We start from the raw sequence: 18,130 nt of genomic DNA, 5'->3' as shown, positions 1-18,130 counted from the left end.
CTCTGAGCCTGCACAGAGCCTTGTGATGGAACCTTTTGGCTCGGAATCAGGTGGAGAATGTTCTATATCTCTTTGCGGCAATTGAGGGGCTGGTGCCTGACTGTGATCTGGGGGACCGGGATGGTCATTAATGGACAGCGTAACATTCTGGGAGGGAGTGGGATAAACTGAGGGGGAGTGGAACACAGACTTCATGAGTCTAGAGAGCTCAAAATATTTTCAAGGACTGTGGGCATGGGCTACAACTTGTGATTTATAATGGAACCGAAATTAATACTTGAGTGGCTCTTAAGTCTGGGCAAAGAAAGCTCTTGACTTCGATGCAGAAAACTGACACCTGGAATGAGTCCCTGACTGCTGAGTTACATCCTTGGTCCCAACTGAGTTAAGCTCTGCAGGAAAACAATTCTTTAATGTTGGTGGAAGATGCAGCACTGTCTATTCTAGAGACCATGGTGATGGGGCTGGGGGGCAGCTACAGTTAACTCCCCGCCAGGGTCATCAGGGTCATGGTCCTCTAAAGCTGGAGTTTCTAAATTCTTTTGATCTGCAGAATCCCCTGGAGAGCTTTAAGCATACTGATTCCTAGGTCCACCTTGACTTACTGAATGGGAGACTTTGGTGTGGGCCTGAGATAAAATCTTTGAAAAACATCTCTGCAGAAGGTTTTGAGGATTGGACAGAATTCAGAACTGCCTTGAGCAGTGTTGCATCGTGGTAAAGTGTGGAGACTTTGAGTCAGACTGTATAGGGTTAATCCCTGCCTTGCAGCTTCTCAGCTGTGAGCCTAGACTAGTAACTTCTCTGTATTTCAGTGCTGTCACCTGTTATATGGGGGTAATGATGGTACTTCCCCACTGAGCATGAGTGAGGATTAGTGTGGGAAGAACTCAGCATAATGTCTGGCATGCAATTCATACTCTATATAAGTTAACTGTTATTATTAGCTATTAGGGCAATGTTAGTCTTTAAGAGCCAAATCTGTTCACACCGGCAAAGACCAGAACAATGATAGTCATGATAATAGCTAAGAGTTATTGAGTATTTACTGTGTGCCAGAAAGCACAAGGTTCTTTCCAATAATTATCCCATCTCGTTATCACATCTACTCCCTAAGGTAGGCATTATTAGTATCCCTGTTGTTTAAAAGAGGTATCTGATATGCAGAAAAGTGAGATCCTATGCCCAGAGTCCCGTTCTTTACAGCTAGTGAGTGACAGTGCTGGGATTTGAACCCTGGACCATCTGACCCCAAAGCCCTTGTACCTGATAAGTGCTACCTTCTGCTGCTGCTGTACCTGCTATGAACCTCTCCTTTAGATGAAAAAGTTCTAGAACTGTAAAAATTTCATGTTTCCTCAGTACTTTTTGCTGTCTTCTGTGTTTTGTACCGGCTACACACTTGTTTAATAAAGTCTTATGTTTTTAGGGTATTGAATGCTTTTTCAAATATCAAACACCTTCTTCCTCTCTGCTGAGAATCACTGTCCTTGAACATGGTTTATCTGCTTCACACAACCATGCCCTTGGATAAACTGACTTACTGTTTCTCCTGTACAAACACTGTGAGCATCTTAAGGGCAATGAGGGTGTTTGTGGGCCTTCCTTTGCCTCCCTCATGGCCCAGCCCATCTTATTTTACCGTGCTGGTAAAATAAGATGTCATGGGCAGACGCTCAAAGAGTCCTTCAGTGAAAACAAGCTGAGCAAGTTTGGGTTCATTTAGGATTTTTCTCTATGAAATGTCTCCATTGGAAGTTGAGACTGTATTCCCTGCTCTGGAACACTTAAGTTTTCTTATTCTCATCTCTGTATCCACGGTCTACGTTAGGGAGCCTTAAAAAGATCCAAAAGAATTGAAATCAAGACCTTGAAGAGATGTCTGTACTCCCATATTCATGGGAGCGTTATTCACGATGGCCAAAAGTAGACACATCCTAAATGCCCATCACAGATGAACAGATGATGAAAATGTGGTCCACAGACCATGGTCTATGACTCAGCCTTAAAAAGAAGGCAGGCCTGCCATATGTGACGGATGACCCTGGAAGACACCGTGCTAAGTGCAATAAGTCAGTCACAGAAGGGCAAACACTGTGTGATTCTACTTATATGAGGGATATAAACTAGTCAAACACATAGAAGCAGAGAGTAGAATAGTGGTTGCCAGGGGCTGGGCGAAAGCAAAATGGGGAGTTATAGTTCAACAGGTATAAAATTACAGTTACACAAGATGAATAAGTTCTAGAGATCTGCTGTATAACATTGTGCCTATAGCGACCAATACTGTGGTGTGCGGTTAAAAATTTAAGAGAGCTGGTCTCGTGTTGAGTGTTCTTACCACAATTAAAAAAAAGAGGGCTACTCACGTAAAGTGGGGGTGAAACTGCCTTACCTGTCTGGTTTGGTCTGCCTCTCATTTGCCTTGGTCTTTCCTGAAGGTGACCCTGTATTGCTGTCTCATGTCAACATCCTCTTGACCTGTAGACGTTTTACAATCTCTTTTGTGTCAGGGAGTAGTCAGATGGGTCTTCTATATAGTCTCGTAGTGCTCTATATTTTCCTTTTTAGCACTCCTCACCATTTTTCAAAGCATATTTATCTGTGTCTTGACTCATGTCTCTACCCCCACACTGCAGCACCTGTGTCTGTTTTGCACAGGATAGTATCCCCAGTACCTATCAGAGTGCCTGGCACTCAAAAAATATTTGCTGAGTGAATAGATGGATTTATTATTCATATATTTGTGAAAAACAAGTGTGGAGAGAAATACAACTCAAATGGACTCAATCACAAAAAGGGAATTATTGGCTCATATAATTGAAAATTCAGGGGGTAGATTCCTGAATGGAGGCAGGAGGCAAATGCTCAAACAGTGAGGATCAAAATCTCCATCTCTCAGCTCTGCCTCTCTCTGTTATCCTCATGCTTAGACAGCCCGTTATCTTATGGTGAATAGACTGCAACCAGCTGCAGGAGGCTATCCTCACAGTTTTGTCATCTCAATGTAAAAAGCCTCCTTTTTCTCGATTCTTCCATCAGAAGTCCCAGACTTGAATGTTACTGGCCCAACTTGGGTAACATGCTCGTGTCCTGAACCAATCACTGTTGCCTGCAGGGAGGGTCATGTGAGTTGTCCAGGCTTTGGTCATGCCCATCCCAGGATCAAGGGAGGGTATGCTCAGCCCCACCAGCACTGTGTATTCTGAGAGTCTGGGAGGTTGTTTTCCTCCTTGCTGGGACCCAGGTGTTATCTCTGGAAGGAAGAAGACGGGGTGCTGGATAGACAAAACTCACGGTTATTCACTGTGGTGCCAACCTACCTGTAAGTCTGATGAGTGTCCCTGAAGTTAAGAAGTAGAAAAGGTCTTAGAAAGAAGAGCTCATTGACTAAAAGAACTCACTAGATCACCAGGTGAGGCCCTCAATGGCAAAATCCAAAGTAAAGGAAGAAATTACCTGTACCAGCTTACTCTTCACTTCTTTCCTAATCAGAACCTCACTCTGGTTGTGAGCTGTGGTTTATTATGGGAAGAGCCGTACACTGAACTGGGAGGAGTACACTGTTCATGCAGGACAGTGCAGGATGGAACAGGGCTTAACCAACACAAGGATTTGTAGACGTGTGCTTCCTTAAGTGGGCATTGAAATGCCTCCTTCCACCCACATCTCACCAAGTCAGCCAGGTTTTCTAGGATTCTGTGTGTGCTATTAGCTTGTTTTCATTATGTCACTCCAGGGACGCCAAGAAGGGTCCAAGTGATGAGAGGTGGCCCAGCTTTCTACATTTAGGCTTTAACTTCCGAGTGAAATTGTCTTGAATAATGTATTTATCTATAACCTGGAATGGCAAGCAGTTGACTTTCATTTTTGGCTCAGTAATCATTCATCTTAATGCCATCAGCTTTTTTTCTGGAGAATTATCCCTCCTCCATTGGATGTGGGCTTCCATGTACCTCTCTCTTGTTGCAGAAACCAAGGGGTGAGGAGAGGAGAGCAGATACCACCTCTACCTGTTCTCTGAAAGAGCCAGAAACTCGTTGTGTGACTTGAGTTCAGCCAATCAGATGCTCTCTCCTGGGGCTTAAATCTTGAAGTACTGATATTAGCATAAGCAAAGTGTTTGGAGGAATTTTCATGGCCACTGTTGGCAATGGCAGCCATAAGAGTGGTATCACTTGCAATATTCTGACTAGACTATTTCTGAAGAGAGAGAGTTGCTGTGCTTCCTGTTTCTAGCAAATCAGCCCCTGGAGCCCTTGCCATCACCAAACCCCACTTTCCAGCTGCCCCCTGGAACTGAGCCATTTACATGCTTCCAGCGAATCCTTCTCGCTAAAGGTCATCGCAGTTGGTTTATTTTCCTAGCAACCAGGGATCCTAACTGATGCCTTTGTTTTTTTAAAAAAATTGCTTTGACTGTATTTTATAGGTAAGGAATTCTAATTCCAAATTCATCCACTTTCTAGAAAAGATTAGACCTTAGGGTAAAGCCACTGGGCTGGGAGTCAGGAGCACTAAATTTAACCCCCAGTGCTCTAGCCATTTAACTGTAGGATTTCAGTGAGTCGTTTAATGTCCATCTCAGTTTCTTCACCTATAAAATGGGAGTAGGATAATTTTCTTTCTTTCTTTTTTTTAGTTCGTCCTATTACATGACTGAAATCTGGGGATTTGTGTCTTACAGTAGTTAGCATTGCCGTAACTAATACATGGTAGGTATGTTATAGTTACTCAAAGAGAGAAACTGATCTATAAAACAAATTACTTACACAATATGCTTACTGTAGCAGTCAATGCAGTTGGAGAATTGGGATTACTACCAAAGTTAGAGAGCAGTGTCAAAGAGGCCAGCTGGGACCTCAGGCAGAGCTTCATATTGTTTAATGCCTTCGAAGATTCATCATGATACAGGTTCTGGCTCTCTGTATGGTGGGTTCGAAGTTAACTTTGCTCTGGTGACCTAACTCACATTAGCCAAATTCGTAAGAGATGATTTATAAAGTCTGATGCCAATATATTCAGGTACTGTGACACCTGTACCTGTTACACTGTTCTGAGTACCCAGGGTGACTCCAAGAAACATATTTACCAATCCTACCTTTTGATTCTTTTTTTCCCCCAGATTCTATGAAGACCACAATTCTGTTAACGTAATTATTTAAATAGTCAACTTATAGTACAAATGAGCAGATAATTGTTACATCATTATCTCCCTGCAGATATATCTGACTCAGTAGACAGAGGCTTGGAAGGGATTTATTTTGAAATAATTTCTTTAAATTTTATTTTTTTATAGAGCAGGTTCTCACTGGTCATCTATTTTATGCATATTAGTGTATACATGTCAATCTCAATCTCCCAGTTCATTCCACCACCACCACCACCCCCGCTTTCACGAAAATTTTCTGCTCATAGGGATGTCGTGAGTGCCAGTGAGAGTGTGTCGCAGAGCACTGAGCAGGAAGAATACCATATAAACTATAAATATGAGATAGAATTATGTGGATCGTCCATGAGTGGATGAATTTGATTGAATTCTTCAGAGTTGCACCTTTATTCTACCTCTCCTCAGCACGTGCTAATTACTGACATTGGGATTCATGTATTCATTCCAGAGACTTTTATTAAGTGCCCACTACGTGCCAGGCACGAGTTTCTAATGAGCATTTTTATAAGGAATTTATCATTTGCTGCGTGGCTGGCATCTTCCACTTCTGCGGAATACACTATTCAGATCTCCATGCCTGCAGGATGAAATCATTGACTAGTTTCCAGGTGTTCTTCCTCCTTTGCCAAGTCACCTTTTTCCTCCTGAGAAAGCACTGACGAAACAAGGGCCATCAGGAAGCATCCCTTCTTTCCGGCCGTGTCTTCGCTTTACCCAACGAAAAAAGTTTCAGCTAGGTACGTCTTGGTGCCGATTTCCACCTCCTGCCCCCCAGCAGTTTCTCAAGGTGTCCATGCTGGCAGGGGGAGAGGACCCTGATTAGCTAGCATTAAGGCTTTCATGTCAGCAAGGACTGGCAGAACAAGCAAGGGGACAGAGGATAATTTAGAGCATCAACCTCAGCTAGCACTGCTGTTTGGGGGAAAAAAAAGAAAGGAAACATAAATAACAATATCATAAACACTTTGGCAAATAGAAAAAGGCACGATGCCGTAAGAACTGTTCTGAACTAATGAAATATTTTTTTTCTGACAAAAAATCATCAAAAAGTGAAGGAAAAAGGTGAGGTCTTTAGTTCAGTAAATGAGTGCAATGCACAAGTCTTGAAATGAAATTTATTTGATGTACATTGAAAGCTACATTGTGTGATCAGCAGGGCAGAATTTTAGAAGATGGTTGCAGTTAACAGTGATGACTTGGAAAGCTTGGCAAGTGGGGTTTATCTGGAACAGGCTAAGGATCACTTATTCTTGTATTTTAGGGGAAGAAAGGGTCTAAGTAGACCCTTTCTTCCCCTAAAATAGAATCAATTTTGCTGGGAGATTTATTTGTCGGCCTTAATAGAACTACAAAATTATGCTGTCTCTAAGTGCTAATATCTAGCTCATTCTTCTGATTTCGGGGGTGAGAGCTGAGGTGAAAAGCCGTTGTTTATGTCGATTATTTATAATTCTTAAGCGAACACAAAGAAGGGAAAGTTTCGCTGCTGCCTAATTATTCGCAGTGATTAAGTATTTCTGGAGCGCCAGAGTGGGCCCAAAAGCTTGTGTTGCGAGGGGCCTTTTACCTTTGTTCCACGAGGCTGATTGTTTTAATGAGAGGTGGACAAGCCTCCCTCTGCTGGGACTGGCTTCCGTTTACCACTTAAAAGCAAGCCTTTGCAAGAGGTGACATGTCGGAATGTGGATTCACAAAATGTGGGAACTGAGAGGGACCTTGGAGATCATCACATATAGCGCCCACCCACCCTGCCCCACACACTTTTTCCCCAGAAACTACAAGCCGGAGGACCTAAGTGAGTCCTAAGACGGTGACAGATGTCATACCGGAATCGAAGACTTTGAGAATTTTGAAATCCTTCCCGTAGCCATGTTGTCTCTCCATTTTTGAAAAACAGAACCATTTGAAGATATAGCACAGTTTAAATACCAGGTTATGGTGGCTTTATCAATCTATGAAGTTGGGTCTTTGCATCCCCTTTCTTAGGGATTATCTTGTTCCTTTTAAATAGATTGCTTTCTAAGGTAGTATGGAGTGGAGGAAGGGAGAAGCAAATGTCATTTTCCAGAAAACACCTTCTGTGAGAGCAAACAGAGAAGAGAGTACGGGAGACTGTGAAAGATTCAGCTTCCCGAGAGAGGCTCAGTGGGCTTGATGACCTTGATGTTCATGCTATAGTTGTTATGGCAACAGGAAAGTGAAGTGATGGTTGCTAAGGGACACTGAACTGAAGCAGTCTCCATCATTACTGGTCATTCCACTCCGGAATTCAGAAGTCTACCCAAAGCTAGGATGAGTCAGCAAAACAAATTTTTAAAGATGGAGCTAAAATCTGGCTATATTTAGTAGTATTTCTTCTTGAAGAAAGTCCCAAGATTTGGTAATGGTTGGGGCAATTGTTTTATTTTTATTTTAGATAATTAATTGATTTATTTGGTTGTGCCGGGTCTTGGTTGCAGCAGTCAGGCTCCTTAGTTGCGGCTCACCGACTCCTTAGTTGTGGCTTGTGTGCTCCTTAGTTGCAGCTCGCTGGCTCCTTAGTTGTGGCACGTGTGTGCCTCAGTTGCAGCTCACGGGCTACTTAGTTGCGGCTCACCGGCTCCTTAGTTGTGGCATGCGAACTCTTAGTTGCGGCATGCATGTGAGATTAGTTCCCTGAACAGGGATTGAACCCAGGCCCCCCCTGCATTGGGAGCATGGAGTCTTAACCACTGCGCCACCAGGGAAGTCCCAGGGCAATTGGTTTAAAAGCCTCAGATGACTTAAATGTGGTAAAATCTTCCAAATGGGAGGCACACTCATGTGGCCATGTCTGCAAACCTCCGCAGGCACCACGCCACCATTTCATTTACAAACAGATGAGTTTTGAAACAGGTAATATATTCACAGTGTCAATCTTTGCCTTGAGAAAGGTCAATGTAATTAGTGAAGAGAAAGCTCAGGCTGTACCAGAAAATGACTAGTGACTCATTGAGTGGAATGTTGCCCTGTACCATCTTGGGGGAACTGTCAGTGACATCAATGTCCATTTTCCCAAGCGATGACCCTCACTCTTCCTCACAAAATTCACAGTGCGCAGAGGATACTTTGTTGGCCAAATAATGCTGGGAAACAGTGACCACAGTAGAATCAACTGCCCTTGTGTTGTGATGCTCGGGATAGAGACCACATGCACGAGTCGGGTGGAGATGTTCTCTCTCCATCTGGTACACTGTAAGCGCTCAATATATATCTGGTAACAGTTGGGTGGGTGACAGGAAGGGCAGACTACTGTATACACTGCAGCCTGTGGATGAGCATTTTTGGACACATGCAGAGATATATAAAAAACGGTTCCTGTCCTTTAACCCTTCTTCCTTCATTCTTTCCCTCCTGCCTGACCTTCTTTCTTTCCCCAACATTTCCTGAGCATGTCCTGTCTGCCAAGTGCTGGCAGGTGCTGGGGATACAGAAATAAATAAAGGTATGCCCGTAGCCCTCAAGGAGCATATTCATATTCATGTGCCCGTGGCCATGGCTCACGGGCCCAGCCGCTCCGCGGCATGTGGGATCTTCCCGGACCGGGGCACGGACCCGCGTCCCCTGCATCGGCAGGCAGACTCCCAACCACTGAGCCACCAGGGAAGCCCCTCTAATAGTTTCTTTTGGGCAGCTCCTTCTCTGAGAAATTGTCCCTCTCAGCACACAAAGAAGTGATGTCCTGCAATCATGATTACATTATGTAACTATACTCTTCCATGACTCCAGCAGCTTGGATGAGGATAGACACCTGAGTAAAGTGAATCTTTTCATTGGTTGAGCTCAGCTAATCAGGCATTCTCACCTGGGAATTTGTAATTGGGACACAGGGATGATAGGGAGCTAGTTGGTGGCATTGGAACTGGGAAGCGGTAAAGGTGTTCAGGCAGCTGTGTTTCATTCACGGTTAAGAAGAAACAGAAAGCTGGACTTGAGAAGAATGTGCACACGTAGGGGAGAAGAAAGAGCGAGAGACCAGGAGATGACATTGCAGTGAAGAATGGAGAAAAATACCTTCCTTGGTTTGAGCTAGCTTTTCTAGTGTCAGTTTCTTAACAGCCTTAAAATTCCAAGAGATACTCCTGAACCTTAAAAAAAAAAAAATCTCCTCTTAGTTAAGGCAGTCTGGGTGGGTTTCCATTTCTGGCAACCACATAACTCTGAACCTTCCTTAAAATGAAACTAACATTAAACTCTAATGATGCACAGCCCAGAGTTTTCACCATGGGGCTTGAGAGTAAGCTAACCTGATGAGAAATAACCCTGCTCATTTGTGGCCTAGAGGAGGGGATATTGGTTCTGGCCTCAATTTTAGTCCTCTTCCTGCTACTTTTTGACTACATGACTTTGGACAATCACTTATTCTCTGGGCTGAAGTTACTACATCTTCAAAATGAGAGTTGCTCCTGATTTATAAAATACTTGTTTTGGTAATACGTGTAATGCAATGTATGTTAATGGACTGTGGTGGTCTATAACAAGTACAGATGGCTGCCATATTTTAGATGCATGGTTGGTGGAAAGGCAGCTCTCTGTTTTACATTTGGTAGTGTATATATGTCCATGCCACTCTCTCACTTCGTCCCAGCTTACCCTTCCCCCTCCCCGTGTCCTCAAGTCCATTCTCTATGTGTGCGTCTTTATTCCTGTCCTGCCCCTAGGTTCTTCAGAAACTTTTTTTTTTTTTTTTTTTTAGATTCCATATATATGAGTTAGCATACGGCATTTGTTTTTCTCTTTCTGACTGACTTCCCTCTGTATGACAGACTCTAGGTCCATCCACCTCACTACAAATAACTCAATTTCCTTTCTTTTTATGGCTGAGTAATATTCCATTGTATATGTGTGCCACATCTTCTTTATCCATTCATCTGTTGATGGACACTTGGGTTGCTTCCATGTCCTGGCTATTGTAAACAGAGCTGCAGTGAACATTGTGGTACATGACTCTTTTTGAATTATGGTTTTCTCAGGGTATATGCCCAGTAGTGGGATTGCTGGGTCGTATGGCAGTTCTATTTTTAGTTTTTTAAGGAATCTCCAAACTGTTCTCCACAGTGGCTGTATCAATTTACATTCCCACCAACAGTGCAAGAGGGTTCCCTTTTCTCCACACCCTCTCCAGCATTTATTGTTTGTAGATTTTTTGACGATGGCCATTCTGACTGGTGTGAGGTGATATGTATCTATTCTTTTTCAAATTCTTTTCCCATTTAGGTTGTTACGTAATACTGAACAGAGTTCCCTGTGCTATACAGTAAGTCCTTGTTGTTTATCCATTTTAAATATAGCAGTGTGTACTTGTCAATCCCAAACTCCCTAAGGGATTGATTTTCCAGGTAAGAATAGGTAGGATTTATACTGGCAGAGAGAGAAAAGGAGAAGGAATTCCAGGAAGGGAGAAGATCCTGAGGACAGCCCTCTCTCTCTGTCTCTTATCTCTGTACTCTATCTCTATTGCTATCTGTCTCTCTCCATCTCTCCATTGCTATCATTTCTAGAGATAGAGATAGCTGTACATAGAGACATAGAAATAGATAGATACAGGTATAGGAAGGAGTGAGATCTAGGAGGGAGAACAGGGAAGGGAGGGAGGGGATGAGTGGGGGTAAGGAAACTCACCTGACTTCATAGGAATTTACTAGCGTTTTAAGAATAGAACTATAAATTGAGAACTATTTGCTAATGGCATTGTCTAACATGGAAAAGTATGGGACATAGTGGATGTATGCCATTTTCTTTGGTTACCCAGTATCCAAGGCCTGTCATATTTACCACAGACTCTCCTATTAAGGGCAGTTCTTTCTGGGAAAGTGAGGGCGGCCATCATAGATTGAAGACATATCCTGAGACAGACATTTATTTGCCTGTGTGTGGTTCACTGGGGTGCACTCTGAGGAACAATGCCTGTAAGGGAGAGAGGAAAACAGGATGATGTTGAACTGTTGTTTGCATAGACATGTCAGCCAACGCCACAAGGAGCTCTGAGTCTGGGATGGTCCTTCAGAGATGTCCCAGATTGAGGCACAGGGGCCAGACTTTTGTGTCCTTGTATCCACTGGCATTGGATACAGGCTGCCTCTAGTAGAGGGTGTACCCTTGGATGAGGCATTTCCTCCCAGTGGACGATGATTCCTTGGGAGGGAATCATCTGTGAGGCATCAGCAGGCAACATCTCCAGCAGCTGGGGGATGAGGGATTGGGCCCTGAAGGGAGGCACTGGTGATGTACCACAGCACCCATTTCTGCAGCCAGTTTCCCTGTCTCCCTCTTGCCTGGCTGCTATGGCATGTGCACGTGCGTGAGCTCAGCCCATCATATTCTCTCACCAAGGACTTTAAATCTTGAGGAAAGAACACAAAGAAGGGTCCATTCGCATTCACTCAGGGCGTTGGCAGCAGCCATAGGCACGGTTGTCTTTTGAGGTCTGTGGGAGCAGTAACTAGCCAAACTATGCCTGATACCAGCTTTCCAGTGTCTCATGGCTCCTTAACTTTTCTCAGTCCTGACTCTTGAATCTCTGGTTGATATTGTGTTTGTAATTTCCTGCCAGTAAATTCCATTTTATCTTCAGACATTGAGAGTAAATTTTGGTTTCTTGGAATTAGGAATTCTAATTGATAAAGGCAATAAATGTCAAAAGAGAAAGAGGAAAGAAGGAGAGCTAAATTCTAGAGTGATGCTTACTATCTATGCTAGTGTTAGTAGGAAGAAAGTATCTTTTTAACACTAGATGACAATGGTAATAATAAGTTGATTATTAGTAACCCCCTCCGCCAGACTTCATTTCTTTAACCCCAGAAAGGGATTAAAAAAAAAAAGAGATAAGATTCTGTTTTAAAAAATGTATTTAAAAACAACTATACAAAACGAGCAATTTGATGGACTCTGTCAGAGGTGGCATACATTTTGTATGCCCCTTTTGCATCATATTCTCAAGCATATTTGCAAAAATGAGTGAGTTTTCAGAAGATGGATCTGGTTAAGTGGGTTAGGCTAATCAGTTGAGAAAAATAGGAAGCTGCCACTGGGCATATCAAAAACCTCTGCAGGGGGCTTCCCTGGTGGCGCAGTGGTTAAGAATCCGCCTGCCAATGCAGGGGACACGGGTTTGAGCCCTGGTCCGGGAAGATCCTACATGCCGCGGAGCAACTCAGCCCATGCGCCACAACTACTGAGCCTGCGCTCTAGAGCCCGTGCGTCACAACTGCTGAGCCCGCGTGCCACACCTTCTGAAGCCCACGTGCCTAGAGCCCGTGCTCCACAACAAGAGAAGCCACCGCAGTGAGAAGCCCACGCACCGCAACGAAAGTAGCCCCCTCTCGCTACAACTAGAGAAAGCCCGCGTGCAGCAACAAAGACCCAATGCAGCCAAAAATAAATAAATAAATTTATAAAAAGTAAAGACCCTCTACAGGGCATAGATAGGTGAAGTCAGATTAAGAAGCATAGAAGTTGGTTAAGACTTTGGTGGCAATTCTGCTAAATCAGAGTTGCAGGCTGAAGGGTGTACGTAGAACATGAAGTAAGCTGGGGATGCCACTGGTTCTTGGGGCAGGTACCCAGAGGCAGCAGCCCCCAGAAGTCATTCCAAGAAGTGGAAAAGAAACGTGAGAGATTGGGTAGCATAAGTGTTAATGACAGCATGTGTGGGGTGTTGAAATCTTTGACTAATAGCTTAATAAATCATGGATTAATAGTGAGGTCTCTGGTGGGGAAATCAAAGTTCTCAGCCAATCAACTGATATGTAGATAGAATGTTTCCAAGTTAGGTTGTTAAAACTCTGTTAGAATGTCCTTAGCAAAGCAAGGGGTACTAAATGGGAGGCTGAAGTGCCTCGCCTTGTTGACTGCATTGAAAGCAAATCATCTCAGGTGGGTCCCCCACCATCCGAATGCTATCCCTTTTGTAGAGTGCCAGCCGATACAGGAAATGGATCCCAGCAGGAGCAGGTCTCGAAGTGTTTAATCTCTTACTGCTGCTGCAGCAGCGTTGATGGGCTTCAAAGAGCCAGGATATAAAGCTGGGGTTTCTGTTTCTCAGTCTCTTGAGACAAGCGAAAGAAAGGAGATGATGTGAAAACCCTAGAAGAAGGTGTCAAACCTTCTTTTTGGGGAGATGGTGTTGCATGGGGTTGGGCTTAGGGGAATAGAGAATGTTCTTTGGTAGGCTGCTCAGAGAAGGGCTCATTCAGGAGGTCATATTTAGGGTGAGACCGGTAAGGTCAGAAGGAGCAGCCATGCAAAGAGGTTGGGGATGAGGCTGGAGGTGGTAGGGAAGAATGTTCTAGGCAGAGGGAACAGTGCTGGGAGGAAAGAGCTTGGTATATTTGAGCAACTGAAAGGTGGTCAGTGTGGCTGAAATCAGTGTGTGTGGGAGGACGATGAAGGGGGAGGGGGAGATTGGGCACCAGACATGGGTAGAGAGGCAGGAAGGGAAGCATTATGATTCGCCAACCTGACCATGATACAAAGTTTGGATTTTTGTGGCATCTAAAAAAATAAACTAGTGAATATAACAAAAAAGAAACAAGACTCACAGGTACTGAGAGCAAACTAGAGGTTACCAGTGGGGGAGATGGAAGGGGGAGGGGCAAGATAAGGGTAGGGGATTAAGAGGTGCAAACTACTATGTATAAAATAAATAAGCTGTAAGGATATATTGTACAAAACAAGGAATATAGCCAGTATTTTATAGTAACTAAAAATGGAATATAACCTTTAAAGCTGTGAATCACTATGTTGTATACCTAAAACTTATTTAATATTGTAGATCAACTATACCTCAATAAAAAAATTTGGACTTTACTCAAAGTGCAATAGGAAACTCTTGAGGGGTTTTTGAAGTGTAACATGATGAGATTTCTATTTGTAAAAGCCACTATGGTTTCTACAAGGAGAATGGATTGGGGGGAAACAAGTGGAAGCAGGCAAACCAGTATGGAAGCAATTACAAAACTCAGGAGGAGACATGGTGATGGCTTGTTCTAGGGTGGTGGTACCAATAGAGGTTGAGAGAGGCTGAAGGATTAAGGGTATAATTCGGTTGCAAAAAATGAGGATCTAGTGATGGACTGGCTGGCGGAGAGGGATCATTAGAATGGGAGGAAGATAGGATAATACCCAGCTTTCTGTCTTGAGCTACTGATGGTATGTGGTAGAGCCATTTTCTGGCTTGACTTCTAGCTATTGGCCCAGTGTTATTCTGACATTTCATTCCTTTAGACTCTTGCTAAGTCTAGGTCTCCGTCGTCATTCTTCCTCACTCTTATGCCTGCTCAGTGTCCAGAGACTAAAAAAAACCCAGCTTCTCTCCTGAGCGAGTGGTGCCTCTTGCCAATAGAATTGAAAAATGGAGCTCCTTTTGGGTTATCAGCACCGTGTGACTCGCCTCTCTCGTGAGCAGGGCTGGGTCACTGAGTGATTGAGAATCGGCTCTTCCTGCTCAGTCCTAATATGAATGCATTACCTGTTGATTATCTCAGACACAACTTAGTACCCTGAATTTAAGACTCTTTCAGCGATGTTTCAGTTAATGTGGCAATGAGTGTGCTCATTTGAATGGCCAAGCGGTAGCCAGGATTTAATTGATTTAATTTGCATATCTCATTCTGAAAGAATTATATGTTGTAAATTCACCCACTGGCAGGACCTGACCATTGCTGCCTCCTTTGTGAATACAAAGTTAGCTTCCCTGGTTGCCTTTAGATCACTTAAGATTCATAGTGTTTGTTCCATCTTTTAAAAGGAGAGTTTCGAACCCTTTGGGAAATGAATGAGAGTTCAGGGGAGGGCTGTGAGTATGACTGGATGGCTTGTGAGAGGACCAGGAGACCCTGAGACTAGCATCACCTTGGAGCCACTTTCAAGGGATCTTTCAGGGACTGTTTCTTTGAGAGCTGAAGTCAAAGCAGATGGTTCTTTGATGGAAAGAATAATGGGAAAGAGAGTTATTGTATCTTTCCGGGCAAAGATACATTTCTCAGAAATCTGGATACCTGTGTGGATACTTTTGGAAGTTTTTGGAAAAGAGAATGTGTAAAATGCAAACTGATGGAAACCTTATTTTTCATACATACACCTGTATATAAACTATATTATGCATATAAATACACACAAACACATGTACAGCTGGTAATCACCAAGTGTGCACCAGTACAGTTGTACTAGCTGATGAAATGCTGACATATCTTCATAGCACCTGGCAAATAGCTGCTGCCTTCACGCGCTCCGCTTGCCACTGCATAACCCGCGGTCTCCCCGTGGTCCAGCAGGTGAAGTGACAAAACTTGGCCCTTGGAGGGGGCCTCCAGGCCCTGCCCCAGTCCTGCAGCCAGCATCCTTTCTGGTTGGTTCCTGAATTTACAGATTGTTAACTATTTCGAATATCATTTGTGTGGATTGGGCATGTAATTGGGGTCTGGCCAAATGTGTGTTCTTTCCTCTTGGCACAGTGATTGGTTCAGTGCAGTAAGTGTCAGCCCTAAGATATATGATGGACATGTTAGAGAAAGGAGGTTTCTCTCTTTGTGCTGGTGTTTCTAAGTAGATCAGCACCTGGTGGTCAATTTACTATTGTGAGGAGAGCCAGCCACCATCTTGGAAAACAAAGTTGAGCTATGAAAAAAAAGCACATTCCTAATGGATACCATCCAGGCATCTGGATTCTGCCCTGCTGATGCCCACAGATCTGCTGACCTTTTTAGTTATGTTGGCAATAATACTCCTTAAAGTTTAACTCAGTCAAGGTGAGGTCCTGCCATGTGTAAGTGAAGAGGGCTGACTGGTACGTCTTATTCAGCAGAGTAAGCCACTGGGACTCCTGAGAACAGTACAAACTAAGAGACAAGTGGACATAGAGGACTTTGTGAAGGATGTAAAAATGGAAATGTCAGAGAAATGGGAGGAGAACCCACACAGGTGCTTGTACAAAGAGCTCTGTCTGCCAAGGCAAATATGGTTTATTCTCTTAAGTAAGTCTTGGGGCAGGGTCACCTTTGCATACTGACCAGGCACATAGCCTCCTTTTTCTGTTGAAGTTGGTCATATGCAATCCATATAATTTGCTTCCAATCTGTATAATTATTTCGTTTGTTTTAAAAACACTTTTTAAAAATCGGCAGTTCAAAGGGAAATGCCAGTAAGGCATTTTCCTTAACTCTACTGGATCTGAAGAAGTGGATTTTGATTTAAAGATGTTTTATCATAATGCCTTCAAACACTGTATTCTTTTCCTCCTTGGCTAATATCAGTTTAAATGGGGACCACTTCATTTTGACATTTGTGCTTTTGATTTCATGGCAAACTAACTTAATAATAATGTGGTAGCATCAGTACTAACAATATTGATCACTTACTGCATACCGAAGACTGTTCTAAGCTCTTTGTATGCAGCTGGGCTGTGAGGATGGCAACCATTATTAACCCCACTTTAAAGATGAGCAAACTGAGGTGTAGAAAGACTGTGAAATGTGCCCAAACTCGTACAATTAGTAAGTGACCAAGCTGGGTCATTGAGCTCACTTTTATTACACTTTCGTAGGAAAAATTTTTTTCTATTATGAACGCACATATGGAAAAACTAATCTTCAAAGGCCTAGATTTTACGCTTTCTGACATTCATTTTATATGACTTTTAATTTCTTAGTCCTTCGATGATGCCTCATTCTTCTGTATATCACCTCTAAGTCAATAATTTACAAGGTCTCTCATTAAAAACAAATAATAACTCTCTTTTTTTTCTGGGCAACTCTGATGACCAGGCTCTCTAGCCCTCTCCCCCACCTGTTAAAACTTACTGCCTTCCATGGATCATTTTGTGTGATTTCTGAAACATCGCAACCAATATTTTATCCTCGGTTGCTTAATAAATACAATCAACACTGCAGCCCTTCGTGTTTCGTGAGAACTGCTCTTTGATTTCTCAGCAGTAATGAATCTGTCTGCCAGAGGAACAACCTGGAGGGATGCTATTTCCTGTAGAATGGGATGAAAAATTTTGCCCATGAAATAAACCCAGAAAATCTGGGGCTTCCCTCAGTGCTATTTCATGAGTTTTCACTGCTGCAGTGGCTTTAAGCTCTGTGGTGGTTATCCCTCTGCGTCATGGCAGATGCAAATCATTTCTCAAGTGACCGTTAGGAGATCCAGGCGTAGACCAGTTCAGATTTTCGATGGGTATTAAAGTAGGCATATGCTTTAGAGGAGAGTGTGTTACAAATGCCAAAGCAAGACATGCAAAAGATGATAAAGTCTCATATCTTTCAAATTTAAATTCTTTGTAAAACATGTTTGAGTCAAGCCCCCTCCTTGCTTTTATTTTTACTCACTGAGAGGAGATGCTTTTTACCCACCACGTATCTTTTCTGAACTGCCAACTAAAAAAGAAATATGACCAAAGAAAGCTTCATGGGAGAACTATTCTAGGACCTCTCAGCTTGTTAGCAGTGAGGAGAAAGCAGAGCAGTTGTCGGTAATGAAGTCATTCTAGCAGCTGCCTCCTGTGTGAGGCCTGCCTGTCTTAGCACAAAAAGAGTGCTCCTTGACAAAAGAGTTCGCAGTCACCGTGTGATTTTTTTGGAGGGGAGACAAAAGTTCTTGGCCCTTAGCTTCCTCAAAGTGGTTGGTTCATCCTTTCAGTGTACGCAGGCTGATTTTTTTTTTTTACCACTTAGGGTAAAAGAGTTGAAACATTCTCTACAGGTTTCTAATTTTTGGTTGAGTCTCTCTCTAATCTGAGTTGGGCTGACTCAGATTTGCCTACTAGACAAGCCTGTCCACCTAGACAGCGTGATGGGTTTAGAGGTGTGCCGTTGATCCATTTTAGTTCCGTAAGAGTCTTCCTCCTCCATCCACGAAGGTTCCTCTGCCAAAGCTATGAAAAAAGGCTTGTTTTTACTACGTGGAATCCTAAACATGTAGGGTATGAATGCGGGTGCCGCT

The sequence above is a fragment of the Monodon monoceros genome, unplaced genomic scaffold (assembly GCF_005190385.1).
Source record: "Monodon monoceros isolate NGI ecotype Baffin Bay Population unplaced genomic scaffold, NGI_Narwhal_1 Super_Scaffold_3, whole genome shotgun sequence".
Lineage (NCBI taxonomy): Eukaryota > Metazoa > Chordata > Mammalia > Artiodactyla > Monodontidae > Monodon > Monodon monoceros.
The sequence above is the reverse complement of the archived record's forward strand: the minus strand, read 5'-3'. Positions refer to the sequence as shown.